The sequence below is a fragment of the Mytilus californianus genome, unplaced genomic scaffold (genome assembly GCF_021869535.1).
Source record: "Mytilus californianus isolate M0D057914Y unplaced genomic scaffold, xbMytCali1.0.p SCAF_1, whole genome shotgun sequence".
Lineage (NCBI taxonomy): Eukaryota > Metazoa > Mollusca > Bivalvia > Mytilida > Mytilidae > Mytilus > Mytilus californianus.
The window spans coordinates 112,774,061-112,791,482 of NW_026262581.1; the positions used below are offsets into that span (position 1 = coordinate 112,774,061).

At 33.6% G+C, this 17,422-nt stretch overlaps 1 protein-coding gene and 1 long non-coding RNA gene across 4 annotated transcripts in view; one reads left to right on the top strand and one right to left on the bottom strand.

Moving 5' to 3' along the window:
- The window catches only part of LOC127711096 (regulator of telomere elongation helicase 1-like), a 46,211-nt gene extending 39,796 nt beyond the window's left edge, over positions 1-6,415 (bottom strand). For both annotated transcript variants that reach the window (XM_052217056.1, XM_052217051.1), the window contains exon 1: positions 6,385-6,415. The gene's annotated coding sequence lies outside the window, so the exon portion shown is untranslated. The remainder of the gene's footprint in view (positions 1-6,384) is intronic.
- The window catches only part of LOC127711450 (uncharacterized), a 344,411-nt gene that overhangs the window by 268,208 nt on the left and 58,781 nt on the right, over positions 1-17,422 (top strand). The window lies entirely within an intron of this gene.

Sequence of the window (17,422 nt, forward strand, 5' to 3'; positions counted from 1 at the left end):
TTCACTGCACATTTGAGTCACTGTCTCATTGATCTTTACTCTCTATCTCCTTTTAATAGGAGTTCCAGGATAACCTACACTACACATATTTTATCTATCCTAGGGCAATAGCTAAAAAAAAATGTTTGAGGGGCACAACTCTTTCAAAACTAGTTGATTGGCATAGATTTTCTAACTTGTACAAAATAATGCTGATATAATCCTTTGATATATTAAAGTTTGATAAAATCTGGTAAAAATTGTACAAGTTAATTATATAAGAGTGCTTACTATGCAATTTTTCATAGAAATATTAATTCTAAGGGCATAACTCTGAAAAAAAATAGTTGATCAGCACTGATTTTTTAATTTGTCCCAAGACATTGCTGATATAAACATCTGATGCAAGATAAATAAAAATCTACATGTGAGAGCACATACAATGCAATTTACCATATGATTAATATTTCCAAGGGCATTACTTTTTTAAAAATAGTTGATCGGCACTGATTTTCAAACTTGTCCAAGACAAGTGTTGATATAAACCTCTGATTCAAGTTTTATAAAAATTTAGAAAATTAGATGCCCAGCATTTCTAGGTTCCCTGCAAAACGATGTACATCTGACAATTTACCTATCACCAAATGGCCACACTGACATAGAACATGTAGATTTTTTTACCAACATGATAAGATATATACAAGTTTCTATGCCTGATTATTTTAGTCATTAGAATCAAATTATTTTATTAATCTAATCTTGAAAAAATATAGTAAGACTGTTTTACATGGAAAGCTAACAGGCTTACAGACTTTGTCATATTTCTTCTTCTTAATATTTCAACAATCCATCAACATACTCATGATAACCTGCTGGACACTGATGTAACAAGTGTTATGGTATCTGTTTCAATGTGTACCCATGCTGCTCTGCCCTGGACCATCTCAGGCTGGTGTGTTTGTGATTTATGTGAATCCTAGATGCAGCTGCTGCGTTCTAGCTTTTGGTCTTAACAAGTGAAGTATAAACTTTTGCTTTAAACTATTTTTGAATTGACCTTTAGGTTTCTCTTACGGTTTATGACCCCCTTTCTGTAGTACTGTGTATTATGAAATTTTCAAAGTGTAATAATGTCAAAACAGTAGAAATACTGCATGAAACAGACATGCCATTTTATACATATAACAAAGAGAAGTGTCATTTACAGAAATTATATTTATTGTCTAATTACATTTAGTTGAAAATGTGGATCTAATGTTGACTCAAGCCAAAATTTTTACAGAAAATCCAATGACTTTATTACAGGGACTTTCATTTTTACCATTTGAAACCTAGATTACTCACTAGTTTATCCATGGTGTGCTAGCATTTATTGTTTACAAAAAGTCCTAACAACTGCGCATGCATGGACCTGAATAGACTATCTTCTTTAGGCTCTTAAAAATTTGTGAAAATTGGTATTTACAAACATCGTTACCACCCTAAATCTTGAATATTATTATATATTTACTCAATGTATATAGGTATAATCAATACATAACTAAAATACACCATTAAAAGCAGATTTCACTTTTTGAAATATATTTTGACAGATACCGCCAAATATCATGTGACCAAATTGTAAACCGGAAGTAAACAAACATCTCATTCAGAAACTTTACTTTGCTGCTTATTAATCAGGCATTTCATATAACCTGTACTCCTGAGTTGCCCAGGAGGCGAAGATTAACACGTGTACACTCTACTAACAACTGATGTACCCTCTTTCCACACTTCTGATCTCAAGCACAGGTATTTAATCATAGTAAAGCATTAATTATAGGAAAACACGGTGTGCCATACACAATCAACCATGGTACTAAAATACTGTATTATTGTACTACCTGTCTTATTCTCACTAATTAATATTCTTGGTGCTAAGACAATATGTAACATAACACCACATACAAGACCACTTGCTTATAACATATTATTACAAATTCCATCTAATCATTATCCCATCATAAGTGTATTTGCACTCCAGAAAAGTAGTTGGGGCAGGCCAAATTCAGTCCAGATATTGAAAGCATTGAAATCAAAGGCTCCGCAACAAGTGCAGTCATACTTATTCATCCTGCTAATTGCAAATGCCTTTGACACAGAAACAAACCCTGGTCCTAGGTGGCTATGTGGAACATGTCAAAAGGCTGTTACATGGAAACATAAAGCACTTTGTTGTGACAGTTGTGATGTTTGGTATCACATTGATTGTCAAGGAATGTCACCTCAACACTATGGCTGTATGAATGCTAGTAACATCAGCTGGGAATGCATACAATGTGGTATGCCAACTTCTCAACTAGTCTGTTTAACCACTCGACCATTAAAACATCAAATCTATATGACACATTGAATGATAACTCAGTATTGGGGAGCCCAGGTGCTCCAAAAGCCACATCCTCACCGATACCTTAACAATTGTAAAAATAAAAAGAAACAGCGTACTACAAATAAAAACAGAAAATCTATTAGAGTTCTTAACATTAATTTCCAGTCCATTCGAAATAAAAAACCAGAACTTCTACAATTGATAGACTCTGCAAAACCAGATATCATCCTTGGTACTGAAACTTGGCTTGACAAAAACTCATCCTCGTTCAAATACTTCCCAACAGATCTTTATAACATCTATAGAACTGATAGACCACCAAGTAAAAACAACCAAAGCTATGGAGGGGTATTACTTGCAGTCACCAAAGAATTTATCAGCACAGAAATCCAAGAACTAAAAACTGACTGTGAAATCATTTGGGCACAAATAAACATACCGGGTGCAAAAAACCTTCTGGTTGGAAGTTATTATAGACCACCTTCAGATGATGGGAACTCCATAAAACAATTAGACTTATCATTAAGTAGAATAAATCAAACTTCAAACAGTAACATATTAGTAGGTGGCGATTTCAATCTAGGCCACATTGACTGGTCTGTCCCTAAGTAATACCAGGGAAACCAGATCAAGAACAGCACAATTCACTTTTAGAACTACAATGTACTATATGATCATAATTTACACCAAATAGTTAATATACCAACAAGAAAAGAAAGAATCTTAAGACTTAGTACTGTTCAATAATCCATCTAACATTAACAAGGTCAGTACACTACCACCAATAGGCCTTAGTGACCACGACATTGTCTATGTAGAATCTGACATCTGGTTATGCAGGGTGAGAGAAAAGCCTAAAAAAATATTAAAATATAACAAAGCCAACTGGAGTAAAATCAAGTCAGATCTAGAAAAAACATACAATGATCTACAAAACCTAGAGGACAAAACAAATGTAAATGATTTGTGGAACACATTTAAAACAAATCTTACACAATCATTGGAAAACAACATCCCACACAAGTTCTTAACATACAAAAACAGACTACCTTGGATTCATAACAACCTCAGGAAAATGATAAATAGAAAAAATAAATTATATTATAAAATGAAACAAAACATCAAGTATGCAGACAAGTACAAACATCTGAAAAAACCAAGTACAAAAAGAACAGAGGGAAGCATATTGGGGTTATATTGAAAAAATTATATTGGATCTACCCATAAATGAACCGGACCAACCATGTAACAATCAGTCAAAACATAAAAAACTGTTTTCCTTTATAAAATCACTGCGCACAGATAACACCGGTGTAGCTCCTCTGAAAAAAGAAGGACAGTTAATAGCAGACACAAAGCAAAAGGCAGACATCCTCAACACACAGTTCCAATCAGTGTTTACAACCGAATCAAATAACAGCATTCCAGACAAAGGTCCAAGCTCACACCCCACAATAACACCACTAGAAATATCACTACCAGGTGTCAAGAAACTTCTACTCAACATAAACCCACATAAGGCAACTGGCCCAGATAACATCAGTGGCAGAATATTAAAAGAACTCAATGATCAAACAGCTCCAATTCTTACACTAATCTTCAAAACATCACTTGAAACTGGCATAACACCAACAGACTGGAAACATGCCAACGTGGCACCAGTATTTAAAAAAGGGGAAAAATACAAGCCAGTAAATTACTGCCCAATATCATTGACATGTATTTCCTGTAAACTTATGGAGCATATCATCACCAAACACATCATCAACCACCTTGAAAAGAACAATATACTGTATGACCTCCAGCATGGCTTCCGTCAGTCACGATCATGTGAAACCCAACTCATTTCATTCCAAGAGCTTGCAGCAAATAACAAAAACAACACACAAACAGACTTAATTATAATGGACTTTGCCAAAGCATTTGACAAAGTCCCTCATAAAAGACTTCTCTATAAACTGAACTATTATGGTATTCAAAATGAAACACTAAACTGGGTCTCTGCCTTCTTAAATGAAAGAACACAAACAGTTGTCCTGGATGGAGAGTCATCTGACCTGGCTCCAGTCACCTCAGGTGTCCCTCAAGGCACAGTTCTGGGCCCAGTATTATTCTTGGTATACATCAACGACCTACCAGAATACTTACAATCCAGTAAGCTCAGACTGTTTGCCGATGACAGTATCATCTACAAAACCATCAAATCTCAAAGTAACAGTGATGAACTCCAGTTAGATTTAGATGCAGCTGCTAGGTGGGAACAAGACTGGTTGATGGCTTTCCATCCAGACAAATGCACAGTCCTTACAGTATCACAAAAGAAAAAACAGTTTAAACATGACTATATCCTTCACAATCACAAACTAGAACTAGTCTCTTCAGTTAAATATCTGGGCATTACACTACAAGCAAACTTAATATGGTCAAAACATACAGACAACATCATAGCTAATGGAAACAAATCTTTGGGCTTCTTAAAAAGAAATTTAAAAACATCATGTCAGAACATCAAAACCCAGGCATATCTGGCACTAGTTAGTCCTAAGCTTGAATATTCATGTTCAGTATGGGACCCTCACACAGCAGAACAAACCTCTAAAATTGAGATGGTCCAAAGACGAGCTGCCAGATATGTCTGTAACAGGTACCATAACATCAGTAGTCCTACAGACATGATAAACTCACTAAACTGGCCCATGCTACAAGAAAGAAGACTACGCACAAAATTGATAATGTTCTACAAAATAGTACATCAAATCGTAGCAATCCCATCTGCTATTCTCATACCATCAGACAGTAGAACCCGCAAAAATCATAGTTTCACTTTCAGACACATTTCTACCAAAAGAGATACATATAAATTTTCATTTTTTCCGTACACCATTACTCAGTGGAATTTACTACCAGTCCACACAGTCGCTGTAACCTCAGTCGACACTTTCAGAGAACAGCTTACACCAACTGTTCTCCACAAATTCATTTAACTCATTATTAGCCTATGTACATAGTTTTAATCACAATCTAAAATTCTTACGATGCACTTCAAATTCATTTTCAATTATTTTTGTGTTTTTGTAAATATATATATAGGCCATGCAGCGCAAAACAGTATATAATCTTCAGATAATGAAGGACTACTGAAAACCGAAAGAAGAAGAACAACCTTTACAATACATAAAACCTTGTGCTGAATTATTTAAGTCGAGTGCATCCTTGAAGGTGTACTTCAATTGTCAATATTTGTACTTGTTTTAACTAATATCTTTGTTTTAAAATTTTGTTTTAGGGAAAGCATTGCTAGCAATGCATACAGTAATTCCCTTTGTATTAGTAAATAATTGTCAAATGATCTCAAATACATGTATAAGAGTACACGGGGAAAGGCTGTGGATATTTATAAAATTTCCATATGATTAGCATTGACACAGCAAAAGGGTACATAAACCTTAATGAAGTTTAGCTTTTGTGTGGCTGAAGCTGTAATATTATTGGCATGTTTGTTCCATTTAAGTTGGTTTGTATTGATATGCCAAGATGTTTTGTGGATGTTTCTTTTAGCAGTACATGTTGGACTTGTGTTGGGGAAGAGTCTGGTCAAAGTTTATTGGGTTTTTCTTAGTGATCTAGAAGGACTGAGCTCTTGTCTGTGTGCAACATGAGCCAGTCCTTCTCCCAATTTGGTGCTAACACGATAGGACCAAAACTATTCCTTGAGGAACACCAGATTTCCAGATGTCACATTAATTTTGTCTGATTGTACACCATCACTGGGAATCAGGCATCAATAATCATAATGACTTTTTAATAGTACGTGTGATACATGTGAGGCAATCTTCTATTTATTTGAAGGATTTCAATACCATAATTTAGTTTGGAGAGAATTCTTTCGCGAGGCACAGTAGTTACATCTGCCTCATATTATTAATCAAAAACATACTTCCATTCAATGTATTGATGCTCATAAAACTAGCCGGTATAATTTATAAGTTATTATAAAGTGTGTTTAAAATTAATATAATTTTAAAATGACAATCTACCATCAGATTTGGCGCGTTCTTTCATTACCTCCCTTCCCAAATTTCCGGTTTACTCTCGGCTCATTTCGTACCAACATTTCGCCACTTACTTTTCTGAAATATATTTGTTTAAAGTGCAAGAATTAGGTTGGTGACATTATCTATTTGGTTACTTTATCTGGGATATTAAGTAATTTGTCTACCAAGAATCAAATGTCATAAGCTCACTGATTAAATAATCTGATCAACACTTAGCCCATTAAGCTGTTAATATGTTTTTCTTCTCAGTCACCCAGTGTGTGTAAAAATTTATCATCAATCAAGTCAATGACATTAAATACTTTGCATACTTTGACTCAGAGATTAAGAATGGGAATCCGACAATTGTGTTTTTGTTAATAATTTTTCATTGGATATGTAAGTCACATAACTTCTATTTCCTTTTAATATTTTTTTCATGTGATGGATCATGTTCAATCCGGATCCATGAATAAAAAGAAGATAGATGGCATATTTATATCAAATGTTGTAGATCTGGTTGTTGACGAACAACTATGCAAATCTTTTGTTTCACGCTTTCTTTACAGGAAAGGGGAAATCTTTAAATTGGGAACAATTCCACTAAATATTCCTCCCGGACAAGATACTGACATCAATCATCTTTCTTTTTCGACCCTTTGAAGCTAATTACTTAATGATGATTTAAATATCACCAAACTAGCTTTATATTTCCGTCTACAAAAAAAAATACATCGGTGACTATTCCAGTATATATAGCTGCTAATCTCTTGCTGTGTTCGCCGTTACGTGGCCTCAACGTGGTATTCCCTTTTTGTGTTGGTTTAATCATCGGTTTGATTTCTATACAATGCTACAGTATCCTTAGATTGTGCACGGTTGAGTTATTTGATATTTAAGTCCACTTATAAAATAAACCGGCTGAGACTACTATAGTAGTTTCAGAAAAAAAAAGTTTGAAAGCAAAAGGCTCTCACCACAATATTTACGAAACTTTAACATGTTCAAATTTAAAATCCTTATAGGAGTATTTATTTCCGTTAAATGCTGATTTTTACAAATTTTGTTTTTGTTTTGCCTATTATCTATAAGCCTAGTATAGATAGGGACAAACTTTAAACGCAAATTTGTTCAGCTACACAAAATCTACAAATAGTTAAACACTGCCGAAATTGTCCGTCGACTCCCTATAGGAGTTATTGCCCTTACATGGAGATGTTTTACCCTTTTTGTCTTGGGCAAAAACTATGTATAGAAGATACAGAGAAACTGTAAACAGCAAAAAAGATTTGCAAGACAAGATCTACAAATTGGTCAATTTAATTAAAATATAGATCTCCGATTTCGTTATACATCGGGTATCCCAATCCGAAACGGCGGAGGAATCCAAATCACGAGGAGCAATTAATGAAAAGTTTGTAACGCTATGTAAGTAAAATCTGGATCCGATTCCCATGGAGGAATTGTGCTCCGTGGGAATCAGCTCCAGATTTTACCTACCCACCGTTACAATTTTCATTAATTGCTCCCTGGGATTCGGATCCCTTTGCGGATTTCGGATCGGGATACCCGGTGTGGTTATGCTCATATCGACGAGTTGCTATGTAAGTAAAATCTGGATCCGATTCCCATGGAGGAATTGTGCTCCGTGGGAATCAGCTCCAGATTTTACCTACCCACCGTTACAATTTTCATTAATTGCTCCCTGGGATTCGGATCCCTTTGCGGATTTCGGATCGGGATACCCGGTGTGGTTATGCTCATATCGACGAGTTGCTATACATGTATATCTAAATTTTAATCAGTTTTCAAATTAGTCAACAAAGAAGAAATTGTCATTAAATTTCATATAAGATTTAAATGGCCTTGAATGATGATTTTTACCTTTTTCAAGTAGTGCTGGATTATAGTCTAGTTTACTGTGTGGGAAAGTTGTCGTTGTCATGAGTAGATGCACATAGATGCAAGGGAATGGCATTTTCATAAGAACTTGTCCTCACATTTTATTTCGAAATTCTCTAATTTAGCTCTCTTTCTAGTCATCAGTAGAATTCTTACTATTATAGTGCTTTTGTGATGTAAAATCTTTACAAAACATGTGAATTTTGCATAATCTCAGGGGCGGATTTATATTTTTTCCTTCAAAATCCTCATCCGTACCCGAAGCAGTAGCTTGATAAAAAGTTGCGTGACCTATAGTTTTTATCATATTTCGTAAAATACGATATAACTGCAAATTTTCGAAAAGTATAAACAAATCTATAATTGGTGTTAATACTACCTGCCTTATGAATTAAACGCTCATATTATTTTTATCTTCCTAACATTATATTGCTAAGATACCTTCTATCCGCGTTTTGTATTAGGATAAACTAGGTCTTGCAGACATATGCAGTTTATGGAGTTAAGTTAAGAATAGTCCAGTCCAATCGATGTTCAACAATATTTAGACTCTTTCTGAAATTTGTGTGTGGCTCTAAAAAGAGCCTTTTTAATTATCACTGCATGGGACAATAAGTGTGCACTCATCAACATGTATGCTGATAAATGCGATTTTTCAATTCTTCTGTTTCTTTTGCCTTTCTCAGGGCAAATTCGTAATAAACTTCACGGAGACCATCAGCGACAGCAATCCGAAGTCTTAGCGTGTATCGGAATGAACGGTTTCCTTCTTGTTTTGCTTTTGTGTATCTCTGATCAAGGTTGGAAAGTCGATGGTTAAGATGAACAATTTGCTGACAGGCTCTGCGAAAGTGGCGCTCGGTCACTATAAGGAGTTCTTTAACAGCAGTAGCTTCCATGGTCATGGTTACAGTCTTCTACTATGTCGCTTAAGACATAAAATTATAGAATGAAATTGTCACAGAGAAACATTGTGTTTTATAGTCAATTTTGATAAGAATCATCAAAGAAGAATTATTTTACCTTTGATTATGTTGAAAAATATTTAAGATATGCTTTTGTTCTTTCTTATTTCAATCCTCAGGAATGTTTGGGTAATTTTTTATCTTTGTAAAAAAAATCCCTATTATAATACTTAGCTACCTGTAAGCACATGGCTTCATTTTCACACCCTTTGATGTGTTTATACCTTAATTTGTTAATGATATTGGCTTCAATTCGACGCCGTCACAAATTATATTGCAATTGTTATATTGTAACATTTGAATATTGAGCTAAGAAATAACCCAAGTTCTCAAAAAAGTAAGAATTTAGAATTTTTCAATCAGGATTTAACTATGTTTAAAATTACCATGATTACTCACGATCATAATAATAATAAACTTATCACGACAATCAATCCTATAAGATAACTTGCATTATGATCAAATTGATAATTAGAAACATATTTTGCTATCCAAATATGCTCAATAGCATGGTATAACCAAAATTATTTATTAATTGGTTTAAATTCACAAATTTCCTGTAAAATTATATGAAATTCATTAACTTGGCAGTTATGTTATGAAAAGTAATAAATGAATTATTTATAAACAGATCATTAAATTATGAATGCATAAAGATTGTCCAAAACCGATATTTTGGCAAGTTTTCAATATCTATCCCCAAAAATGTAGAAAAGATCGTCGTAAACAGGCACAAAACCAAAATTCCGTTAAAAGTAAAGCTATGTGTTGTCTTTCGGATAAAAATTAGTTAATTATGCACAGGCACTTGTCTCTAAAAAAAAATGTCCAATATGTCTTAATATAAAACATATAGGAATTTTTTTCAGAGACAAGTGCCTGTGTAATTATAGTAAGCGACGTCTTTCGATGCAAAATGTGACCGTGAAAAACATGTAAAAATTGCATAGTTTGTACTAAAATACTTCAACAGCAACGTCATGTAACATGCAGTGCTGAATAGCATTTCGAATTTATGGAAATATGTAAAATTGTTAACAAATATTTAATGTATGTGATCAGAGACATATGTATATATTTCTCTGATGTGATATATATAGGCTCTATTATTTTCAAATTCCAGTAAGATTTGACAACTTTTAGATTTTGATCCTGCGAGTGAAACAAAGTGGAAATTGGTCCTTCCTCTTTATTTCCGAAAAGATAAGTACTATATATGTAAGACTCAAATCGACGTCCGGTCTCTAATCGACGTCCGTTCCTCAAAACGACGTCCAAATCTGACGTCACAATAATAGTCAATTTTATGCCCCTCTAATCGACGTCTTTTTTGTTGTTCTCAAATCGACGTCCAATTTTTGGCTTCTCTAATCGACGTCCGTTTTGTGGACTTATCGCAGTGAAATCACAACTTTATTAAAGGGTGGGTTGAACCTAAAACTTAAAAAGTTGTTGAAAAATATGAGTCCAAACATAATACTTTTCAAAAATTGTCCGAATGTTATTATTCTTTCTATTGTTTGAGTCTGTGTACTGCCCTCTAGATGCCTTTTGATTATCTTTGTTTTTGGGTTGTTGTCTCATTGTCGTACAATGTATACCCACATGTCATTTATTTATATGAAAAAGAAAGGAAAGCGACAACGTAGGTCTAGAATATGAAAGTCTTTCTACAAAATATTAATATGCATGAACATGTAATAGTAATAGTAATAGTAATAGTAATAGTAATAGTAATAGTAATAGTAATAGTAATAGGATGTTGGTGATTGTCTTATTGTCATTTTCTGATGTTTGTCCTTCAAGTTATATTTTGATAACAATACAAGAAAACAGTTATAGTTTCTGTAAGCTATTTCACAAAAAGACAAAACGATACAGATAATATAAACAAACTAAGATCAATTTAAAAATAAATGATTCAATGAAATTCGACATCGTTATGAGAGTCTCCTCATCGATCGGACTTAGTTTTTGTGATTTATTACGTCACATTGGACGTCAATTACAGGGTTAACACTGATTTGAGAACGTGACGTCAGATTTGGACGTTAAAATATTGGACACTAATTTGAGAACGTGCCGTCAGATTTGGACGTTAAAATATTGGACACTGATTTGAGAACGTGACGTCAGATTTGGAAGTCGATTTGAGGAACGGACGTAGATTAGAGACCGGACGTCGATCTGAGTCTAACATATATACCATGGTTCTTACGAGTTAACATATTTAAACAAACGAATCCGAAGGATGAGTTTTTTTAAATATGTTAATGAGTAAGACATATGATGATTGTCAGCTTGAACTAATACAAGACACTGATCACGTTACCGATTTACCCAATGAGATGGTTGCTCGCGGAATGCAGTATTGCATTGGACTTACACATGTTACAATGGTGGTTTGACACACATGCAGATTTGTAACAAGCAGACGCGGATCCAAGATTTTGAAAACTAGAAGCTCTCAAGAGCCTGTGTCGCTCACCTGTATCTACTGTGGTTTTGGAAATCATGTAAAATACGGTTAAAATCATATAGATACCCTAATAATGATAGAGGCCAAGTTTGGTTTAATTTGGCCCAGTAGTTAAATTAAAAGCAGAAGATTTTTGAAAATATTTACAAAAATTACCAATAAATCGCAGAAAATAACTTTAAAGGACAATAACTCCAAGAAGATGTCAATTTCCAATTGGTCATGTTAACTAATTTGTAGATCTTTCTTTGCTTGATATTTTTGCTGTTTACAGTATATATCTCAATCTATAACGATATTCAAGATAATTAACAAAAAATAAAAAATTTCCTTTCCTCCGCTCCAAAATTTATTTCACCCAGGGCCTGTATAATGCTGAAAATGCCTTTATTAAAATGTTTTTATGGAACACCCTTCAAAAAAATTTGGGCAGGTCTGGGGGGGGGGGGGGGGGGTTGGTATTAACCCAATATAAGTATGCTGAAAGAAAAAAAAGAATAATGGTTTAAAGAAAAAGTAACACTGAATAATTCTGAAAATGGAACATATCAAGGAGAAATTATTAGAACCCCCCCCCCCCCCGAAAAAATTGGAACCACTGGAAATAAAATCAAGTCATCCCATTGTAGTCTTACAATAGTTACTGAAGACCCCTTATCATTATTTAAATTAGTTTTCAAGTTGTGACCATTTGAAATTGTTTTTTACATTTTTCCCATAGACTTCTATAGTAAACCCCTATGTTCTATTTTTACCAATGGGGTCATGTTGGTTGTAGGGCAGGGTCATCGGGTACATTTTTCAATCAAGATACTCTAATAATTATTGTGGCTAAGTTTAATTCCATTTGGTCAAGTAGATTAAGATGAGAAGATTTTTGTAAAAGATTCAAAAAAATTACGATAAATAGTGAAAAATTGACTTTAAAGGGCAATAACTGCTTAAGGGGTCAATTGACAATATTGGTCATGTTGACCTGATGAACATTTTAACCCCGTTAGATTTGCTGTAAATGAATATAAGAAGTTGTGGCATGAGTGCCAATGAGACAAATCTCCATCCAAGTCACAATTTGTAAAAGTAAATCAAATGCTTTAGTTTTAGAGATATAAGCCAAAAACTGCATTTTACCTCTATGTTCAATTTTTAGCCATAGCGGCCATCGGATACATTTTTTAAACTAGATACCCTTATAATGATTTAAGCCAAGTATGGTTTAACTTGGTCCAGTAATTTCAGAGAAGATTTTTGTAAAAGATTACAAAAATTTACAAAAAATTGTGAAAAATTGACAGTTTTGGTTATGTTGACCTATTTGTAGATCTTACTTTGCTGAACATTTTTGCTGTTAACAGTTTATCTCTATCTATTTTAATATTCAAGATATAAACCAAAAACTGAAAAATTTCCTTAAAATTACCAATTCAGGGCCAGCAACCCAACAACGGGTCGTCTAAAAATTCCAGGGCAGACAGTTCTTGACCTGATATACATTTTTACCCCTGTCAGATTTGCTCTAAATGCTTTAGTTTCAGAGATATAAGCCAAAAACTGCATTTTACCCCCATGTTCCATTTTTAGCCATGGAGGCCATGTTGGTTGATTGGCGGGGTCATTTGATACATTTTTAAACTAGATACCCTAAGGATGATTTAGGCCAAGTTTAGTTTTATTTAGCCCAGTAGTTCAGAGGAGAAGATTTTTGTAAAAGTTAACGGACGACGTATGCCAAGTGATGATGATAAAAGCTCACTTGACCCTTTTGGGTCAGGTGAGCAAAAAAAGGGGGGAATAAGGCAACATTAGGAGTGGAACATGTAAAAAGTCTTGCATTAACCATATATGTATTTCCATAAAGGGGGGGGGGCTAGGGCCCCTTCCCCTCTCTAAATCCGCATCTGACAAGGATATTAAATCTTATTTTAATGACGGTAAATTTTGTTATATTGATAATTTTCAAGATATTGTACAAATATTTTTTATTTTACAGGTTGTTCATTTCATTTTACCTTTTAGCTTTTTGTACAAACTACTTCGTTATTTAGCAGGCCTTTAGTGAGCATAAAATAAAAAAAAAACATGAACATTACAACTATGTTTATGTATTATGAAGAATAAAAACATTAATCGATGTTTTTCCCTTATTTTTAGGATTTGTTAATGGTTCTCATTGAAATTATATTTATAAAGATTCTTGAGAAACGATAATACTGATTACTACCAAACACTTAAGTTTCTTTGTTTAGTTTCCTAAATAGTTGAAAGGCGGATATATTTCAGAAAATGAGGTGGAGCTTCAGCCATAGAATAACATCAAAATAAACATGTTGTACCATAGCTAAGCTCCGCCTACTTTCCTTTAAGATTCTAGTTGGGTTCGTGTTTAGTTATCAAAGTATGGTACAACATCAAATTGAAGATAATAGACCATGGTTTTCCATCAACACTCTTTTTAAGCAAATTATTTCATTAAAACATCAAAAGAAAAATGCAATTTATATTACATTATTAAATTTACTTCCGACAGTATGTTGTTTTGGTTAAAAATGTCCTGCTTAATCATTTTGAATAAAAAATACTCATAATTTGTCAAAATTGCAATTTTAATGGGCAACTTTTAAGCATTTATAATTTGATATGTTCAGAAATACGACATAATGTTGTTACAACCGTAAAGTATACACATTTTTTATTGTTTCACTGTAATTTTTGTAAAGATTTGAACGCTATGACTTAAAAATTTTGTTGACAAAGAGGGGTCGCTATTCAAATGCATCATCAGCTCTCAAGCATTTAAAAAAAGTTTTCAAGTTTGTACCTTTTCTAAAATTATGCTATTAGCATCACTTTTTTCACAGTGTATTGGTTTAAAATGTAAATTACTGGTTTACATTCTATATGTTGTAATTACCACTACCAACTACATGTAGAATTAAAAACGTAAACGGTCCGTGAACATCTTTTTTCAGACCTAAATGTTCCCACACACATGTAAATATACTGACAAGATTCAAAATAATAGCACTTGTGTAAACATTGTACTCTGAAAACTACCCCAGTATAAAGGAGTTGGGCATAGAGAACGTGGAAAACCGATCAACAAGCATACATCAATGATACAAAGTAAGTTTTCGGACAATCATATAACTAATGTTCCATTGAAATTTCAACCAAAGAAGAAGAACCTGACCTTCTTTCAAACCTTGGTATATATGGACCTGCACACCTTACAATAATTCTTTAGATTGAGTTTGAATATCCCTTTGGTATTTTTCGCCTCTTTTTTTTTTATAGTTGATCTACGTCTTTACGGTACTTGTGAAACTGAGCTTATAAGGACCTTATAGATTAAACTAAGCCGACCTAGTACTAATATTACTTGCAAAAAAATAATACCTTTTTCCGGAAAGCCCAGCTTTCATCATGAAACTATGAAAACGAGGTCAAGGTCACACAAACACTGCCAAGCAGACATGTGCATCTTTATGAATATTCTTTAGACAACGTAAATTTCAAATATTATTCAAATAAAAGAGTTGAGAAGCACATTTTGTTCTCTCTGTTTTATTAATTGTTAACCAAACCTTATGTTTTCAATAGTTGGCACACTTTTTGTTCATCCGTCATATGCATGGTTACCGAAAATTGAATTTTTAGATTAGTTTAATGATTCAATTCCAGATAAAAATACTTCAATAAATGAAAATTGGCAAACATTGAATGTACAAAGTTATCCTAAAAAGGCTATTGTTGATAATTTCATCCTGATGTTATAGCATACTGATCGATCACTGCACTTTTGACAATTTCCGTGCTGATATGAATATGCATTAAAGCAAGGCCATTGAGTCTCTCGCTTGTCATGGTTGCTATACATATCAACACTAGGTACAGATGTGGAAATAAAGTTTGCAATATAATTAGATTCAGCAGGTGTCGCAGCAGTATCAGAATTTAAAAAAAAATAATAAAAAAAATCTTGTGGATATTATAGAGTGAGAAAGTATTTTTCTTCAAATCAAGCTATCAGAAAACCAAAAAACGTTGTTTTAATTATTAAACCAACAAAGTAATAAAATATAGGATAGCAGCCTTGGATGGTCTAAATTAAATCCTTTGATCCTCTAATTATTCCCAGGCCAATGTAATTATGACATGTGTGTATTTAACGGAGTGTAGCGACAACGTGTCACCCAATTAAGTGCTCACTGAATATTCAATTTTTAATAAAGATAACATAAAAAAAAAAAGAAATGGTTAAGTGATTGTATGCTTTTTGCTCACAAAAAATATTTCAAGATTTTCAAGCGGGGGGGGATGTTCCCGAACCCCCCTAAATCCGCTAGTGGAATTACAATAATTGAGAGAATGACACATTCACAAAAACGTAACATTGACAGCTAAACCATAATAATAAATTGCTTCGCCGAGCGCAGCTGGATACGACCGCAAAGGTCCAACCCTGAACAGTTGGGGCAAAAATGGACACAATATTCGCGCTTGATACAGGTCTGAATTTGGAATGTAATTAAATATTTGACACATAATAGGTTTCTGACACAGAATAACTGTAGTCAAAGAACTTAGAATTGGTTATATGATTGGAATTTATATTTAATTTTTTGCTTTTGTGTATTACACTATGATGTTGCGAATTGATCCCCCCCCCCCCAAAAAAAAAAATTACCTCCCCTTTTTTTTTTGCTTTTGTGCAATACACTATGCTGTTGCGAATTGATCCCCCCAATTTTTTTTTCACCTCCCCCCCTTTTTTCCAAAAAAAACATTCTTTCCCTCAGGATATGGTCATAATCTCAATTCAAATTTCCAATGGAGTTTGCAACCATAATTACACTTTTAAATGCATCATAAAAGTCTTAAAATAGAAAATGACATACATAATCATGGCTAAAATTAATATTCCTTAATCAGCATTTTTAATAGTAACTTGTTGTCTCTTTGACAAAATCCCCTATTTCCATTCTCAATTTTATTCTAAACTTAAAATTGACAGCTAATCACCTAAATTTGCTAAAGACAATACAACATTTCTTTAGACATAATTTAAAAGCAGTGTAAGGGAGGTAATCCAAACATAACATTGTACTTTTAAGTAATTGTCCATTAACCAGGAAACCCTTGTTTTTCCCCCTTTTTCCTAAATGGTTTGAGCCATAACCCCCCAAAGCCAATCCTTGCCATCCCTTTGTGGTATGGAAACTTGTGATATAATTTCAAAGAGATCCATACACCTTTCCACAAATTATTGTCTGGAAACTAGAAAAATGCTTATTTAAATGTCTTGGGACAACGCTAACGACGACGACGTGATACCAATATACGACCGCAAATTTTGTTGCGGTCCTATAAAAATGAGGTCAAGGTTAAATGAACTGTGACAGATGAACATGTACACTTTACAATTGTTACATAGACAAAAGACATTGACCTACAGAATCAGAACAGATCTTATCACAAGCACTTAATATTACTACTCTACCATGAAATTAGGTCTAGTTAAGGTGAAACAATTCTGACAGACATGAATATTTTACCAATTGAAAGATCGAGCTTAAGTTTTCTTCAATAAGACAATGAGGTCAAGGACAATTGACATATATGCCAGGTAAGGACTTCAGCACATAAGACATCTGGATACAAGAACTAAGTTATAAAGCTTTATACAAATAGTTTA